Consider the following 18,242-nt stretch of genomic DNA (forward strand, 5'->3'; position numbering starts at 1 on the left):
TAATACATGCAACATGGATGAGTCATAAAATAACTATGGTGAATGAAAACAGACAGAGAAAAAAGAGTACAGGTTGTAAAGTTCTATTATACAGATTCTGGCAAACAAAATCCAACCTGTAGTGACAGAAAGTAGATTAGATCTAAGGTTTCAAGATCACCTTTAAGATAAACTGGTTGTTGACAGTATTGAATTCCTTGCAGTTGTATGACTGAGTTCTTATTTTCTTGTTGGTTGTTGAATAAGAACCACTCTCGGCTTCTAGAGACCGCTCTCAGGCCTTTGCCACACAGCTCCCTCCATAAGCAGTTAATGAGGTAATTTGCTTCTCAAAGGCCAGCATGGAAAATCTCCCTCATGCTTCTGATCTCTTTTCTTAAGAAGGGTCCAGTTCCTTGTAAGAACTTGCCTGATTAAGTCAGGTCCACTCAGAATAATGTCTCTTGATTAAGTCAAACTCAACTAATTTTGGTTAATTACATCTGAAACTCATTTCATCTTTGTCTTATAATATATTCTAACCATGGGAGTGAAATCCTTTATAGTCAGTCTCAGCCACCCTAAAGGGTGGAGGTTGATGCAGGCTGTGTACACTAGAGCACAAGGAATTGTAGGAGCCTTCTTAGAGTTCTGGGTGCCACATTCTACAACTCAGCATACCTATAGACACAGGTCCCAAGAGGCAAGTACAAGGATGCTCATCACAACATTGTTAGTAACATAAAAATTCATTACCTCCTAATATGTTCTGAATGTTTGTATTCCCACAAAATTTATATATTGAAACTGAATGCCAGTACGATGGCATTAAGAGATAGACATTTGGGAGGTGAATAAGTCATGAGGCCAAAGCTCTCATGAATGGGGATTATGCCCTTATAGAAGCGATTTGAGGGAGTTTGTTCTCCCCTTCCACCATGTGAGGATAGAGCAAGAAGGTGTCTGCCATCTTGGCCCTCACCAGTATCCCCAATCTGTTGGAGCCTTTATCCTGGATTTCCCAGCCTCCAGAACTATGAGCAATAAATTTCCATTGTTATAAATTACCCAGTCTAAGGTATTTATTATAGCAGCCTTAAAGGACTAAGAAAGCTCTCATCCAAATGTCCAAAATAAGAAACATAAATAAAATGAGAAATATTCTTATGTTAGAACCTGACGTAAAAGTTCAGCAGGAAAAATAAATTAGTAGGTAAATTATATGCACCTTAACATGCATATTCTTCTTTCACTGAATATGGCAGTGGATAAAATAAGAAAGTTAGGGGAATTTGGAGGGATTATGGTGGATGGGAGGCAGGACTAGATTGCAGCTCCCATGCAAACACAGCAGTGTGTGGAAACTCACATGAACTTTTGCTCCAGAACTACTGCAGGAATAAACCAGAAAAACTGAGAGAACTCACAGACCCTCTGAAGGAAGTGGATTGCTCCTGCAGGACCCAGGAGACATCCCAAATATTGTGGGTGCCCAAGCTGTGGAAATAAGAAAGAGGAATTGTCCACCCCTGAACACACACCCTCACTGGGGAACCTGAAGGTCTAGATCACGGGAGAAGATTCTGGTCTTACCTGGACCTGAGTCAATTTAGAGAGCCGAGCAAAAAACAGGGGTAGAGGAAGCAGCGGGAAATGTCCTGTGGACTCTCTGGGTCCCCTGGGAAACAATTTCTGCCTTGTCTCACGGGGTCCTTGGGGAGGGCTGCCAAGGGAACTGGGAAAGGTTGACAGGGAAAAGAAAATCTCCACCTGAACTTTGTAACAATTCCACCCAAACACGAGGTCTCTTGGCCTGGACTTGGGGGAGGGTGTGACTCCGGTGTGCAGACTCCACAGGTGGGGAAGCATGAAAGCCCTGCTTGCTTTTGCAGCTGGGAGACTGGTAGCCTGGGACAAGTTCTCAGCCCTGCTCACCACTGCCTGGAAACAGACTTGGTGCTATTGATGGGGGCACGATGGGAGTGAGACTGGCCTTTTGGATAGTGTAGAAGCTGGGTGAGGCCTGTGACTGCCAGCTTTTTCCCACTTTTCTGACAACCTGCATGACAAAGCAAAGGCAGCCATAGTCGTCCTGAAAACATAACTCCATTGACCTGGGAACTACACCCCCATCCCCCACAGCAGCTGTGGCAAGACCCACCCAAGCGGAGAGTCTGAGCTCAGACAAGCCTAGCTTTGCCTCCACCTGATGGTCCTTCCCTACCCACCCTGGTAGCTGAAGACAATGGGCATATACTCTTGGGAGTTCTAGGGCCCTACCCACTGCCTGACCCTCCCTATACTACCACAGGTGATGCTCTCTTCAAAGCACCACCTTCTGTCAGGAGGTCAACCAGCAGAAAAATAGTGCATTAAACAACCAAAACTAAGGACTCTTATAGAGTCCATTTGGTCCCTGCCACCTCCACCAGAACAGGTGCTGGTATCCACGGCTGAGAGACCTGCAGATGGTGCACATCACAGGACTCTGTGCAGACAACCCCCAGTACCAGCCCGGAGCCTGGTAGACCTGCTAGATAACTAGATCCAGAAAAGAGATAACAATCATTACAGCTCAGCTCTCAGAAAGCCACATTCCTAGGAAAGCCAGGAGAGTACTACATCAAGGGAACACCCATGGGACAAAAGAATCAGAACAGCAGCCTTGAGCCCTAGACCTTCCCTCTGACACAGCCTACCCAAATGAGAAGGAACCACAAAAACAATTCTGTAACATGACAAAACAAGGTTCTTTAACAGCCCCCTAAAAAAAATCACACTAGCTCACCAGCACTGGATCCAAATTAAGAAGAAATCCTTGATTTACCTGAAAAAGAATCTAGAAGGTCAGTTATTAAGCTAATCAAGGAGGCACCAGAGAAAGGTAAAGTCTAATTTAAGGAAATCAAAAAATGATACAAGAAATGAGGGAAGAAATCTTCAGTGAAATACATAACATAAATAAAAAACAATTAAAACTTCAGGAAATATTGACACTCTTAGAAAAATGCAAAATGTTCTGAAAGGTCTCAACAATAGAATTGAACAAGCAGAAGAAAGCTTCAAAGCTCGAAGACAAGGTTTTTGAATTAACTTAATCCAGCAAAGTCAAAGAAAAAGAAATAAGACAAATGAACAAAGCCTCCAAGAAGTTTAGGACTATGTTAAATGGCCAAACCTAAGAATAACTGGCATTCCTGAGGAAGAAGAGGAATCTAAAAGGTTGAAAAACATCTTTGGCGGATTAATCAAGGAAAATTTCCCCAGCCTAGCTAGAGATTTAGACATCCAAAAACAAGAGGCTCAAAGAACACCTAGGAAATTCACCACAAAAAAATCATCACCTAGGTAGATTGTCATCAGGTTATCTAAAGTTAAGACAAAGGAAATAATATTAAGAGCTGTGAGGCAACAGCATCAGGTAACCAAGGAAAGCCTATCAGATTAACAGCAGATTTCTCAGCAGAAACCCTACAAGCTAGATTGAGGCCCTATCTTTAGCCTCCTTAAACAAAACAATTATGAGCCAACAATTTTGTATTCAGTGAAACTAAGCTTCGTAAATGAAGGAAAGATAACAGTCTTTTTCAGACAAACAAATGCTGAGAGAATTTGCTACTACCAAGTCATCACTACAAGAACTGCTAAAAGGAGCTCTAAATCTTGAAACAAATCCTGGAAACACATCAAAACAGAACCTCTTTGAAGCATAAATCTCACAGAAACTACAAAACAAAAATACAATTAAAAAAAAAAAAACTAAGGTATACAGGCCACAAATAGCATTATGAATGGAATAGTACCTCACATCTCAATACTAACTTTGAATGTAAATAGCCTAAATGTTCCACTTAAAACATACAGAATGGCAAAATGTATAAGAATTCACCAAGCAAACTGTCTGCTGCATTCAAGAGACTCATCTAACACATAAGGACTCAAATAAACTTAAGGTAAAAGAGTGGAAAAAGACATTCCATGCAAATGGACACCAAAAGCAAGCAGGAGTAGCTATTCTTATATTAGACAAAACAAACCTTAAAGCAACAGCAGTTAAAAAGAACAAAGAGGGACATTATATAATAAAAGACCTGTCCAACAGGAAAATATCACAATCCTAAATATATATGCACCTAACACTGGAGATCCCAAATTCATAAAACAATTACTACTAGACCTAAGAAATGAGACAGACACCAACACAATAATAGTGGGGGACTTTAATACTGCACTGACAACACTAGATAGGTCATCAAGACAGAAAGTCAGTAAAGAAACAATGGATTTAAAGTATACCCTGGAACAAATGGACGTAACAGATATTTACAGAATATTTTACACAACCACCACAGAATATATATTCTATCATCAACACAAAGAACTTTCTCCAAGATAGACCATATGATAGGCCACAAAACAAGCCTCAATAAATTTTTCAAAAATTGAAACTACATCAAGTACTCTCAGATTACAGTAGAATAAAACTGGAAATCAACTCCAAAGGAAACTTCAAAACCATGTAAATACATGGAAATTAAATAACCTGGTCTTGAATGATCATTGCATCAACAATGAAATCAAGATGGAAATTTAAAAATTCTTCAAACTGAACATCAATAGTGACACAACCTATGTAAACCTCTGGGATACAGCAAAGGTGGTGCTAAGAGGAAAGTTGCTAGCCCTAAATTCCTGCATTAAAAAGTCTGAAAGGGCACAAATAGACAATCTAAGGTCACATCTCAAGGAACTAGAGAAACAAGAACCAACCAAACCCAAACCCACCAGAAAAAAAGAAATAACGAAGATCAGAGCAGAACTAAGTGAAATTGAAACAAACAAACAAACAAAATACAAAAGATAAATGAAACAAAAAGCTGATTCTTTGAAAACATAAAAAACTGATGGATCATTAGCAAGATTAATCAAGAAGAGAGAAAATCCAAATAAGCTCAATTAGAAACAAAAGGGAAGATATTAAAACTGAAGCCACAGACATACAAAAGATCATTCAAGGTTACCATGAACACCTATACATGCATATACTAGAAAACCTGGAAGAGATGAATAAATTCCTGAAAATTTACACCCCTTCTAGCTTAAATCAGGAAGAATTAGATACCCTGAACAGACCAATAACAAGCAGTGAGTTTGAAACGGTAATAAAAAATTTACCAACAAAAAAAGTCCAGGAATTCACAGCTGAATTCTATCAGACATTCAAAGAAGAATTTGTACCAATCTTATTGACACTATTCTGCAAGATAGAGAAAGGGAATCCTCCCCAGATCATTCTATGAAGCCAGTATTACCCTAATACCAAAACCAGGAAAGGACAAAACCAAAAAAGAAAACTACAGAAACAATATCCCTGATGAACATACATGCAAAAATTCTTTAAAAAATACTAGCTAACTGAATCCAGCAACATATCAAAAAGATAAACCACCGTGATCAAATGGGTTTTGTAACAGGGATGCAGGGATGGTTTAACATATGCAAGTCACTAAATGTGATACACCACATAAACAGAATTAAAAACAAAAATCATATGATCATCTCAATAAATACAGAAAAAGCATTTGACAAAATCCAGCATCTCTTTATGATTAAAAATTTCAGCAAAATTGGCATACAAGAGACATATATCAATATAATAAAAGCCATCTATGACAAACCCACAGCCAACATAATACTGAATGGGGAAACACTGATAGCATTCCCTCTGAGAACTGAAACAAGACAAGGGTGCCCATTCTCACCACTTCTATTCAACATAGTACTGGAAGACCTACCCAGAGCAATTAGACAAGAGGAAGGAATAAAGGCATCCAAATCAGTAAAGAGGAAGTCAAACTGTCACTGTTTGCTGTTGATTTGATTGTATACCTAGAAAACCCTAAGGATTCATTCAAAAACCTGCTAGAATAAAATAATTCAGCAAAGTTTCAGGATACCAAATTAATGTACACAAATCAGTAGCTCTCTTATACATCAACAGCAACAAAGCTGAGAATCAAATCAAGAACTCAACTCCTTTTACAATAGCTGCAAAAATAAAATAAATACTTAGGAATATACCTAACCAAGGACGTGAAAGACCTATACAAGGAAAACTACAAAAAACTGCTGAAAGAATCATAGAGGACACAACAAAATGGAAACTCATCCCATGCTCATGAATCAATATTGTGAAAATGGCCATACTGCCAAAAGTCATCTACAAATTCAAGCAATTCTCATGAAAATACCACCATCATTCATCACAGAACTAGAAAAAACAATCCTAAAGTGTATATGGAACCAAAAAAGATCCCTCATAGCCAAAGCAAGACTAAGCAAAAAGAATAAATCTGGAGGCATCACAGTACCTGATTTCAGACTATACTATAAGGCCATAGCCACTATAACAGCATGGTACTGGTATAAAAAGAGGCCCATAGACCAATGGAACAGAATAGAGAACCCAGAAATAAAGCCAAATACTTACAGCCAACTGATCTTTGACAAAGCAAACAAAAATATAAAGTGGGGAAAGAACACCCTATTCAACCAATGGTGCTGGTATAATTGGCAAGCCACATGTAGGAGAATGAAACTGGATCCTCATCTCTCACTTCATATAAAAATCAACTTAAGATGGATTAAGGACTTAAATCTAAGACCTGAAACTATAAAAATTCTAGAAGATGACATTGGAAAAACCCTTATAGAGATTGGCTTAGGCAAGGATTTTATGACCAAGAACCCAAAAGCAAATGAAATGAAAACAAGGATAAATAGATGGCACTAGCTGGGACTTAATTAAACTGAAGAGCTTTTGCATGGCAAAAGGAACAGTCAGCAGAATAAACAGACAACCCACAGAGTGGAAGAAATCTTCACAATCTATACATCCAACAAAAGATTAATATCCAGAATCTATAAGGAACTCCAACAAATCAGCAAGAAAAAAACAATCCCTCAAAAAGTGGGTTAAGGACATGAATAGACAATTCTCAGAAGAAGATGTACAAATGACCAACAAGCATATAAAAAATGCTCAGCATCACTAATGATCAGGAAAATGCAAATTAAAACCACAATGCAATAACAACTTACTCCTACAAGAATAGCCATAATTCAAAAATAAAAAAATAATGGATGTTGGCATGGATGCATTGAAAAGGGAACATTTCTACACTGCTGGTGGGAATGTAAACCAGTACAACTGCTATGGAAAACAGTGTGAAGATTCCTTAAAGAACTATAAGTAGAACTACCATTTGATCCAGCAATCCCACTACTGGGTATCTCCCAGAGGAAAAAGAGTCATTATGTGAAAGACACTTGTGCATGTATGTTTATAGCAGCACAATTTGCAATTGCAAAACTGTGGAACCAACCAAAATGCCCATCAATCAACAAGTGGATAAAGAAACTGTGATAAATACATATGATGGGCCGGGCGCGGTCGCTCAAGCCTGTAATCCCAGCACTTTGGGAGGCCGAGACGGGCGGATCACGAGGTCAGGAGATCGAGACCTTCCTGGCTAACGCGGTGAAACCCCGTCTCTACTAAAAAAAAAATACAAAAAAAAACTAGCCGGGCGAGGTGGTGGGCGCCGGGAGGCTGAGGCAGGAGAATGGCGCTAACCCGGGAGGCGGAGCTTGCAGTGAGCTGAGATCCGGCCACTGCACTCCAGCCTGGGCGACAGAGCGAGACTCCGTCTCAAAAAAAAAAAAAGAAAAAGAAAAAGAAAAAAGATAAATACATATGATGGAATTCTACTGAACCATAAAAATGAATGAATTAGTGGCATTCACAGCAACCTTGCTGGGATTGGAGACTATTATTCTAAGTGAAGTAACTCCAGGAATGGAAACCCAAACATTATATGTTCCAAATACCCCGTTTCCCTAAAAACCTATTGAAATTAAAAATTTATTTAAAAAGCATACTGCTTTTACCTTTGAATTAAACAAAAGGATAAAGAAAGGTATATAAGGTTTTAAAATGCACACAATGCAAGAACAAAGTGGGAGGACTGACACTACCCAACCTCAAAGCTTACTATGAAGCTAACGTAATCAAGACAGTTTAGTACTGACTAAAGACTAGACAAATAAATCAATGGGAAAGAATAGAGAGTCCAGAAATAGGCACATATAAATATAGTCAACTAATCTTTGACAAAGGAGTAAAGGCAATACAATGGAGCAAAGAGTAATTTTCAACAAATGGGTGCTGAAACAATTGGACATCCACATGCAAAAAGAAAAAAAATGAATCTAGACACAGACCTTACACCCTTTACAAAAATTAACTCTAAATGTATCATAGACCTAAATGTAAAGTACAAAATTATAAAACTCTTAGAAGACAATGTAGGAGATGATGACGTTGGGTATGGCAATAACTTTTTATATATTGTACTGAAGGCATAATTCATGAAATAAATGATTAATAAGTCAAACCTCATTAAAATTAAAAACGTCTGCTCTGCAAAAGACAACATTAAGAGAATAAGAAGACAAGCAACAGACTGGGAGAAATATTTGCAAAAGACACATCTGATAAGACTGTTAACCAAAAAACACAAAGGACTCAAAAAATTCAACAATAAGAAAGAAAAGAAACTACTCAATTAAAAATGGACCAAAGACCTTAACAGACACCTCACTAAAGAAAATATACAGATGCTAAATAGCATCTGAAAAGATGTTTTACATCCCATGTTACCAGGGAAATGCAAATTATAACAACAATAAAATACCACTACACACCTATTCAAATGTCAAAAATATAGAACACTGACAACAACAAAGGCTGGAGAGGATATGGATCAACAGGAGCTCTCCTTCGCTGTTAGTGGGAATATAAAATGGTACAGCTACTTTGGAAAGCAGTCTGGTGGTTTCTAACAAAATTAAGTATATGGTTGCTAGACAATCAATAATAACACTCCTTAGCGCTTGTCCAAAGAAGTTGAAAACCTGCCGCCAGGAAAAAACTTGCACACAAATGTTTATTGAAGCTTTATTCATCATTGCCAAAACTTGGAAGCAATCAAGAGGTTTTTTAAAAGGTGAATGAGGCCGGGCGCGGTGGCTCAAGCCTGTAATCCCAGCACTTTGGGAGGCCGAGACGGGCGGATCACGAGGTCAGGAGTTCGAGACCATCCTGGCTAACACGGTGAAACCCCCGTCTCTACTAAAAAATACAAAAAAAAAAACTAGCCTGGCGAGGTGCCGAGCGACTGTAGTCCCAGCTACTCGGGAGGCTGAGGCAGGAGAATGGCGTGAATCCGGGAGGCGGAGCTTGCAGTGAGCTGAGATCCGGCCACTGCACTCCAGCCTGGGCGACAGAGCGAGACTCCGTCTCAAAAAATAAATAAATAAAAATAAAAAGGTGAATGGATAAAAAGATGGTATATCTAGACAACAAAATATTATTCTGCACTAAAAGAAAACAAGTTATCAAGCCAAGACAGAGGAATCTTAGGCCGGGCGCGGTGGCTCACGCCTGTAATCCCAGCACTTTGGGAGGCAGAGGCAGGTGAATCACAAGGTCAGCAGATCGATACCATCCTGGCTAACATGGTGAAACACCATCTCTACTAAAAATACAAAAAAGTAGCCGGGCATAGTGGCAGGCGCCTGCAGTCCCAGCAACTCGGGAGGTTGAGGCAGGAGAATGGCGTGAACCCGGGAGGTGGAGCTTGCAGTGAGCCGAGATTGGGACACTGCTCTCCAGCCTGGGCGACAGAACGAGACTCTGTCTCAAAATAAGTAAATAAATAAATGACAGAGGAATCTTAAAAGCAAATTACTAAGTGAAAAAAGTCAACGCGAAAACGGTATATATATTGTATGATTCCTACTACATGACATTCTGGAAAAGAGAAAATTCCAGAGACAATAAAGAGATCAGTGGTTGTTAGGGGATTGAGGAGGAGAAGGAGAGAATAGGCAGAGCACAGAAGATTTTTAGGAAAGTGCAACTATTCTGTATGATACTACAATGGTGGAAATACCATGATATATTTGCTCAAACCCACGGAATGTACAATACCAAGAGGGAACTCTAATGTCAACTACACACTTTGGAAGATAATGATGTGTCAATGTAGGTTCACCAATTGTAACAAACATACCACTCTGATAGGGGATGTTGATGATGTGGGAGGTGATGCACATGTAGAGGACAGGGGGTATATGGGAAGTTTCTGTACCTACCACTCAATTTTCTGTGAATCTAAAACTTCTCTAAAAACAGTCTATAAAAATGCATGGAATGTAATACCTTATTTGTAGATATGCAATGTTGTGGTAATCCTGTTTTTTTATTTTCTATGTTTCTAATGCTTTGACATGGTGGGGGCTTTGCTGACCCTGAAGAAACTGGCCCTCCCAGGGCTAGCTAGTTGCTAGAGACAGTAAAAGACTTTCCTGTGAGTGTACTGTTCATATGCAAACCAACCAATCCAGAGCCCAGACCACCCCACCACCACCTCCTTTATATGGCCCCCATAGGGCTCTTTCACTTAGGGCCACCATTCCCCTGCCCTAATCACCCCAGGGCCTACCAGACAACTGGAGACAACACCTATACCCTTGAGCCAGCTGAAATTATTCAAATTAGCCAATGTTAAGCCCATTTATCCTGCCTCACCATTTCTGCAGAACCCACAATAAAGACTTTGCCGGTGATTTCCCCTAGCTCTCTCTGACTCCTGACTGACCTTGGTGCTTCCCCTTGTGGCCCCTGCATGGTGAGGTATAGCCTTCCCCTTGGGGACTGTAATAAACTCTCTTTTCAATGGCAATTGGGTCCTGATCTGTTGGCCTCACCATACCCAAATAATAATAAAACCTACATTTTAAAATAACTATTTATAAACATAGTATGTTAATGTATTTTTATAAAGCATTGGCAGGATTTACACTAAATCTGTCAAATGGCTGACCCCAGGAATGAGAAGGGTTATGAGATCTGGGAGTTGGGAGATCAGAGGGTCACAACTTTACACATAGGAGTATGCTGTCATAAAAAAAAGGAGACCTGAAGCAAATGTAACAAAATGTTAAGAACTACTCATTCTGTGTGGTGGGACAGAAGTACTTACTACATGATTTTAAAATATTCATTTTTTAAAATAAAAGTTATTTTTAAAAGAGTAATGTTGCCTACAACATTCAAAAGATATGGTAAAGGTAATGCTAAAGAGCAAAGAATATTCAGGAGATCCATATACAAGTTAGGATGCAATTTTCAAAACAAGTTGAGGCAAGAAATGCAGAGAAGAGACATAATAGCAGGGGCTTTTAGGTAAGTAATAGTGTTCCAGACACTCCAATTTATTCACAACTTGTTCAACATCCCTTCTCTGCTGGGTTAGTGTATCAGTTATCTGTTACCACAGTAATGCCGTGTAACAACCATGACAGAAAACACAAAATCTCCCTGGCATATAGCAATAAACTTTTGTTACTCACAAGTGTTTAGGTTAACTAAGCATTTTGTTGATGGAAGCTGAGCTCATCAAGACTTACTTATGTGTCTATTGCTAGCTGTAGGGCAATTAAATAGTCAATCCTGGATGAACTTGCTCACAAGCCTATGCCATCTTGCTGTATTCCACATGGCTGCTCACCAGCAGGTTCATCCATCCTTATTCTCATGGCAAAGGGAGAGGAGCAAGAGGCAACAAGAAGAAACACACAGGGCCTCTAAAGACCTGGGCTCAGAACTGGCACACTGTTGGTTCCACACACGATCTATGCCAAGGCTAGTATAGACTCAGTGTCTTTAATGGAAGGAGTAAACAAATCAAGACCATTGGTACCATCAATCCACCTCAGTTAAACAAAAACTATCTTGGTGGATAATTTTTCTAGTATACTTCGTTCACTGTGAGAATTAAGAAGTCGGACAGAGCAGAGATCAGCTCTACTTAGGGTTTGTTTGTTTGCTTTAAATAGATCCTTATGTGTTCTTGCTTGAGATCTTTCCCTGATAGGGCAGCATCCTTATCAGTTGACCTAGACCTGCCTAGAGTATTGTAACCTAAGAAATGTAAGGCCCATTTTCTTCAGAAATGCAGTCTGAAAAAAGCTAATGTCTCTGATTATTTACCTAAGAGAGGACAGAATTATATGCTGGGAAGATTAAAATCAGTGACAGGCCACCTTCCGGTCATGATGTTAATTATGTTCTTGCCAGAATACCTGTAAAGCCTTCTCAAAGGAAATCTTGAAAAACAGAGTGAAGAAATAACACATATGACTATATTCCCCCTTTTGGGAAGTCACAATACACCTTAGTTTTATGCACTGTTGGTTGCCAGACCAATACCCATTCCCTCTTCCTCTCTTAACTAACAGATCCTTGATTTTGCTTTAGGGCAGTAATGCATCAATTAAAAATACTCCTTATTCCAGACACACTTACAGCTAGGGATAGCTGCATGACCTATTATTTCCTGGCAGTGAGACATAAGCACAAGGTAACTAAGTGGACAACTGAGAAAAATATATTTCTTTCCAGAAATAAAGGGACATATTTCCTGTTTTCCACCTTCTGCCCCTGAGTCTTTCCTGTGTTTCCTGCCTAGAAGTGCAGCAGCCACCGTGTGAGCATGAGAAAGAAAACCCCACACTCTTCCAGGGAGGCTGCAGGAGAATTCAGAAAGGAGACTGCACACTGGAGGCATCCTGGAACTGACGTTCCACTCTGAATGCCTGTGTCTGCATTTGTTTTTCTACATAAGAAAAATAAACTCCTACTTGTTTATATCTGTGCAATCAGATTTCTGTCACATGCAGCCAAATGCAAATCTAAATAATTTGTGAGTTCTAAGAATTTCTGCACTGAGAGAAAAACCTTCCTAGCTAGATTTAGTCATTCCACAACATATGTATATTGTACACCATAAATATACACCATTTTATCTATCAATTTAAAAATAATATTAATAAAATAATAAAGATGTGAAAGACCTAAATAAATAAGAAGCAAAAAAGCTCAGTCCTTCCCAAACTTATTTGCACACAAGCACTTTTTTTAAAAGTAATTTATTTTTACCTCCTATCATATACGAACAATGCTTCACAGAATATCTGGTTGGAAAATTCCATTTTCTTTTGTATTATGTAACCTTTACCTTGAATGGCCTGTTTCCTGGTTAAAGTACTGCATTAATGAAATGAATGTGTAAAACAGATCTTCATATGGACAAATCATCTTGTAACACCAGCTATCTCAGAATAGACATCATTTGCTTATCCATGATTCTGTTCATCAAAAAATATTTATTGGTCACCTAATAGGTTCCAAACTCTGCCAGGTCCTGGGGATAGAAAGATAACTTAATCCAGTTCTCAAATCTTTGTTAGCTTAAGGTTAGTGTGACAAAATAATTATTTATAACGTAATGTATCTAAAATTCTATGTTACCACAATTTAAGGACATTCCAAGCATCCGGGGCACACCATCATGATTCTCCTGATTCATGAATATTAACCTAACGCTGTCAGGTTCATGGGGAAAATACTCAGGAAGGATTTGAGCCAACTATCCAACATTTACATATTTTTAAAAATTATTTTTATTGAGACATAATTGAGGTACATATTTTCAGGGTACATGTGATAATCTGATACATACATATAATCAAATCAGGGTAATTAGGATATCCATCACATTAAATGTTTAACTTTTCTTTATGCTAGAAACATTCAAATTATTCTCTTCTAGCTATTTTGAAATGTTTAACAGACTAATGTTAACTATAGTCACCCTACTGATCTATCAAACACCAGGTCTTATTTCTTTTATCTATTAGTAACTGCATAATTGTACCCAATTAATAATCTCTCTTTATTCCCTCCTTTCCCACCCTTCCTGGCCTCTGGAAATCTATCTAACTTCATGAGCTCCACCTTTTTAGCTCACACATGTGAGTGGGAACATCCTATATTTGTCTTTCTGTGCTTGGTGTATTTCATTTAACATAATGTCCTTCACTTCCATTCATGTTGCTACAAATAACAGGATTTTATTCTTTTTATGGCTGGATAATATTGTGTATATATCACATTTTACTTATTCATTTATCCATTGATGTGCACTTAGATTTATTCTATATTTTGGGTATTGTAAATAGTGCTGTAGTAAACATGGGGGTGCAGACATCTCTTGGACATATTGATTTCCTTTCTTTTGAACCAGATCTCAACAATCCCTTCAGACCTCCACGAGGCAGTGTGAGGATGCCTAACGTACCCAATATACAACCAGCAATAATGAAACAACAGAGAAACATCCAGTTTATACACTGATTGCAAAAAAAAAAAAAAAAAAAATGTGTTGGCCCAAGCTGAACTTCTTAAACACCAAGAAGAAGTAGAAAGAAAAGATGCATAATTCAATCATTGGGAATGAGAAATGCAAAACCTCACTCAACATGGTAGAAAAAATAATTGGCCACTTCTTCTTAGCAATTTTCCTATAGAACCTTGTTTCTATCAGGATTTTTCTGTGACATTCCTATAGAATTCCAAAAGACAGTAAAGCTTATATACTACTTCTGGATGTTCCATGCTGTAACACTGTTTCTCAATATCTTCAGATGCTTGTCTTGGTTTTGTGTTGATTTCATAAGAGTGGTTGATTTTGGATTGAGTATCCCGTGGTTCTTGCTTTTTACTCCTTGTTCATTTGTCTGTTGGTACAGACCACTTTACGGAGCTTTCAGGAGTGATAGTTCATTCAGATTCTTTGTATTCTTCTTCGTCTATATTTGTTAGTTTGCTGTACATGCATTCCAGGCTGTAGGATTTCATAACTGGGGCAATCGTGGTTGAATTTCAACCCTTACTGGTCTCAACCAAACTATTCCTGTTGGAATCAGGATGATAATCATAGCAGCACTTTTCGCAGCATCAGCAGCCATCTCACTAGTTATGTTTTTAAAAGATGGTGGCCTCCAGCTGCATCTATGTTGCTACAAAGGACATAATTTCATTTTGGCGGCTGTGTAATATTCCATGGTGTATATATACCACATTTTCTTTACCCAGTCTACCACTGATGGACGTTTAGGTTGATTCCATGACTTTGCTATTGTGAATAGTGCTGCAAGAAACATACAAGTACAGGTGTCCTTTTGAAAAAAGAGGTACTAATTAACATTCCCACTAATGGTGTACAAGGGTTCCCCTTTCTCTACATTCTCACCAGCATCTGTTATTCTCTGTCTTTTTTGTAAAAGCCATTCTAACTGGAGTGAGATGATATCTTATTGTGGTTTTGATTTGCAGTTCTCTGATAATTAGTGGTGGTGACCATTTCTTCATATATCTGTTAGCCATTTGTATGTCTTCTTTTGAGAAATGTCTGTTCAGATCTTTTGCCCATTTTTTAATCAATTATTTAGTTTTTTACTACTGAGTTGTTTGAGTTCCTTATATATTCTGGTTATTAATTCTTTGTCAGATGGATAGTTTGCAAATATTTTCTCTCATTCTGTAGGTTGTCTATGCAATTTTTGATTGTTTTCTTTGCTGTGCAGAAGCTTTTGAGCTTTATGTAATCCCATTTATCTAGTTTTGATTTTATTTCCTGTGCTTTTGAGGCTTACTCAAAATATCTTTGCCCAGATCAATGTACTGGAGGATTTCTCCAGTGTTTTGTTCTAGTAGCTTTATAGTATTTTTTGTCTAGTAGTATCTTTATTTTTAAATAAAAATATATTCTATGCCCATGGATTGGAAGAATCGATATTGTTAAAATGACCGTACTACCCAAAGCAATTTACAGATTCAGTGTAATCCCTGTGAAAATACCAATGACATTCCTCACAGAAATAGAAAAAACATACTAAAATTAATATGAAACCCCAAAAGACCCCAAATAGCCAAAGAAATTTTGAACAAAAAGAACAAAACTGGAGGCATCACGCTACCTGACAACAAATCAGCTGGTACTGCATAAAAACAATGGAACAGAAGAGAGAGCCCAGATACCAATCCACACACTTACAGCCAACCCATTTTGGATGAAAATACCAAGAAAATACAATAAGGAGAGAGCAGTCTCTTCTATAAATGATGCTGAGAAAACTGGATAACCATATGTAGAAGAATAAAACTAGACTCTATGTCTCCCCATATATAAAAATCAAATCAAAATGTATCAATATTTACATCTTAACTCAGTCTTGATTTTCTTTAATTGTCCTCTACACACAATGATTCATGTCAAAGGACAACAGTGGCAATTCTTTATGAAAACCCTAAGCAGCTAATGCCCTTGATAGAAGTGAAGAGACCTAATATATAAAGAATAAGAGAAAGATGTAATTATGACTAAACCGGGGTTCAAGTTCAAGGAAGGGATAACTTCGTATCTTGAATAGGAGAGGGATAAGAAAGAGACATGAGAGCGATGTGTTGTCGGAACGCAGGGGAGTTTTTAATGGAAAGGTAGAAGATGAAAATGCCAAAAAGAGTGGTTCGTTGATAGAGCAAAGTCTCAGAACACATAGAAGCCGTTGGAATAAAGAACAAAAACATGAAATTAACCTGAACAGAAAGAAGCCATCATCCTTCGATACAAGAGGAGAGTGAAATGAGAGCGAATGTGGGTGGTGTGTGGTTGGAGGAGCGATTTCTATGGGTTGAATTGTGTTCCCCCAAAATATATGTTCAAGTCCTAACCCCACTCCCTCAGAATGTGACCTTATTCAGAAATAAGGCTGTTTCAGATGTAATTAGTAAAGATGATATCATACTGGACTATGGTGGGCCCCTAATCCAATACAACTGCAATCTTTATAAAAGAGGGAAATTTGGACACACACACACACACAAGGAAGACAATGTGAAGACACATGAGGGATGATGGCCATGACAACTGAGGCAGAGATTGGAGTGCTGCATTTGCAAGCTAAAGAATGACCATGTATTGCCAAGAGCTTCCAGAAGCTAGGAAGAGGCAAGACAGAATTATCCTCTACAAGGTTGAGAAGGAGCATGGCCCTGCTCATACCTTGATTTCAAACTTCTAACCCCTAGAACTGTGACAGCATAAATTTCCATTTTCATAGCCCCCAAGGTTGTGGTACTTGGTTATGGCAGCCTTAGGAAATGAATACAAAGGTGTTGCAGAGATCACACTTGTGGCCTTTATCTTACTGATGACAAAGAGACTAGCACCAAGATTAAAAGGGAGCATTGACTATAGTGAAGTTCCAAACTAATACCTGAGGAGAATAAAAGTGGAAGCCAAGCATGAAGATATACAAATAAGTAATAAGGACTTGGCTGAAATCAGTGACTATGAATTTATTGCAACACTAATCTGATTAAAATTCCAGACACAAATATGAATATAGTACATGATAAAGATATTTAAAATCAGTGCATATATGATGGATTGGTTATTCAATACAATACAATTAACAATTTGAGGGTAGAAAAAAAATATCTACAGGTGGAACTAACTGTCCTCTCGATTTAAAAATAATGTTAAAGAGTTGTTTATAATAATAGTTTTAAAAAGGAAACAACCTAAATATCTAATAAGGGAAAATATCATATGAATAACATCAGGTTGTTAACAAATTTTACACCATAATAATATATTCTTATTTTAAAACTGGAAAATGTCAATACACGCTGTTGTCAACTATTACAGTTTTATAAAATATATGTATATACATACACACATGTACATAATGTGTCTATACCTCTCTAAAGAAAATAAAAGGTTATTGACTATTATCTCTATATGATAGAATTACAGGTATTCTTTCTATATGATTTTCTTTCAAATTATATACGTAATATTTGGCTTTACTTATTTATGGCTTTATTTAGAAAAGTACTGTAACAATGGGGGTTCTAGAATTTGAGGATCCTATGTAAGTTGTCAAAATAGCCCAGTGTTTCAACTCTCTTTTTTCAGGAATCAAAAACAATTCCTGAGATGGAGATCAGAAGAGCCATGTTTAAAAGAATAGTTGAAAACCAGAGGAAACTACAGCAGGGAGATACATACCTGGGACCATGTGTATATACTAGACATCTGGTGCATCGGTTAGGAACATTGCAAAGATAAATGAAATTTGGGGAGTAAATTGCCCATGAAAATGTTTAAACCATATGAGGAATTTAAGATTTTGTGGTACAATTTGGTTTTGGTTTTAAATTTAGAGACTGGCAGTGACCTGTTTTATGCCATGTGAGTTTGGTGTTTACCTGCTGTGGTCTGAGTGAA

At 38.0% G+C, this 18,242-nt stretch overlaps 1 pseudogene; it reads left to right on the forward strand.

Annotated features, from left to right (window-relative positions):
* The window catches only part of LOC112629072, a 37,626-nt pseudogene extending 21,035 nt beyond the window's left edge, over window positions 1-16,591 (forward strand).
* Window positions 16,592-18,242: the final 1,651 nt, after the last annotated feature.

Source organism: Theropithecus gelada, chromosome 1 (genome assembly GCF_003255815.1).
Source record: "Theropithecus gelada isolate Dixy chromosome 1, Tgel_1.0, whole genome shotgun sequence".
NCBI classification, from domain to species: Eukaryota; Metazoa; Chordata; class Mammalia; order Primates; family Cercopithecidae; genus Theropithecus; species Theropithecus gelada.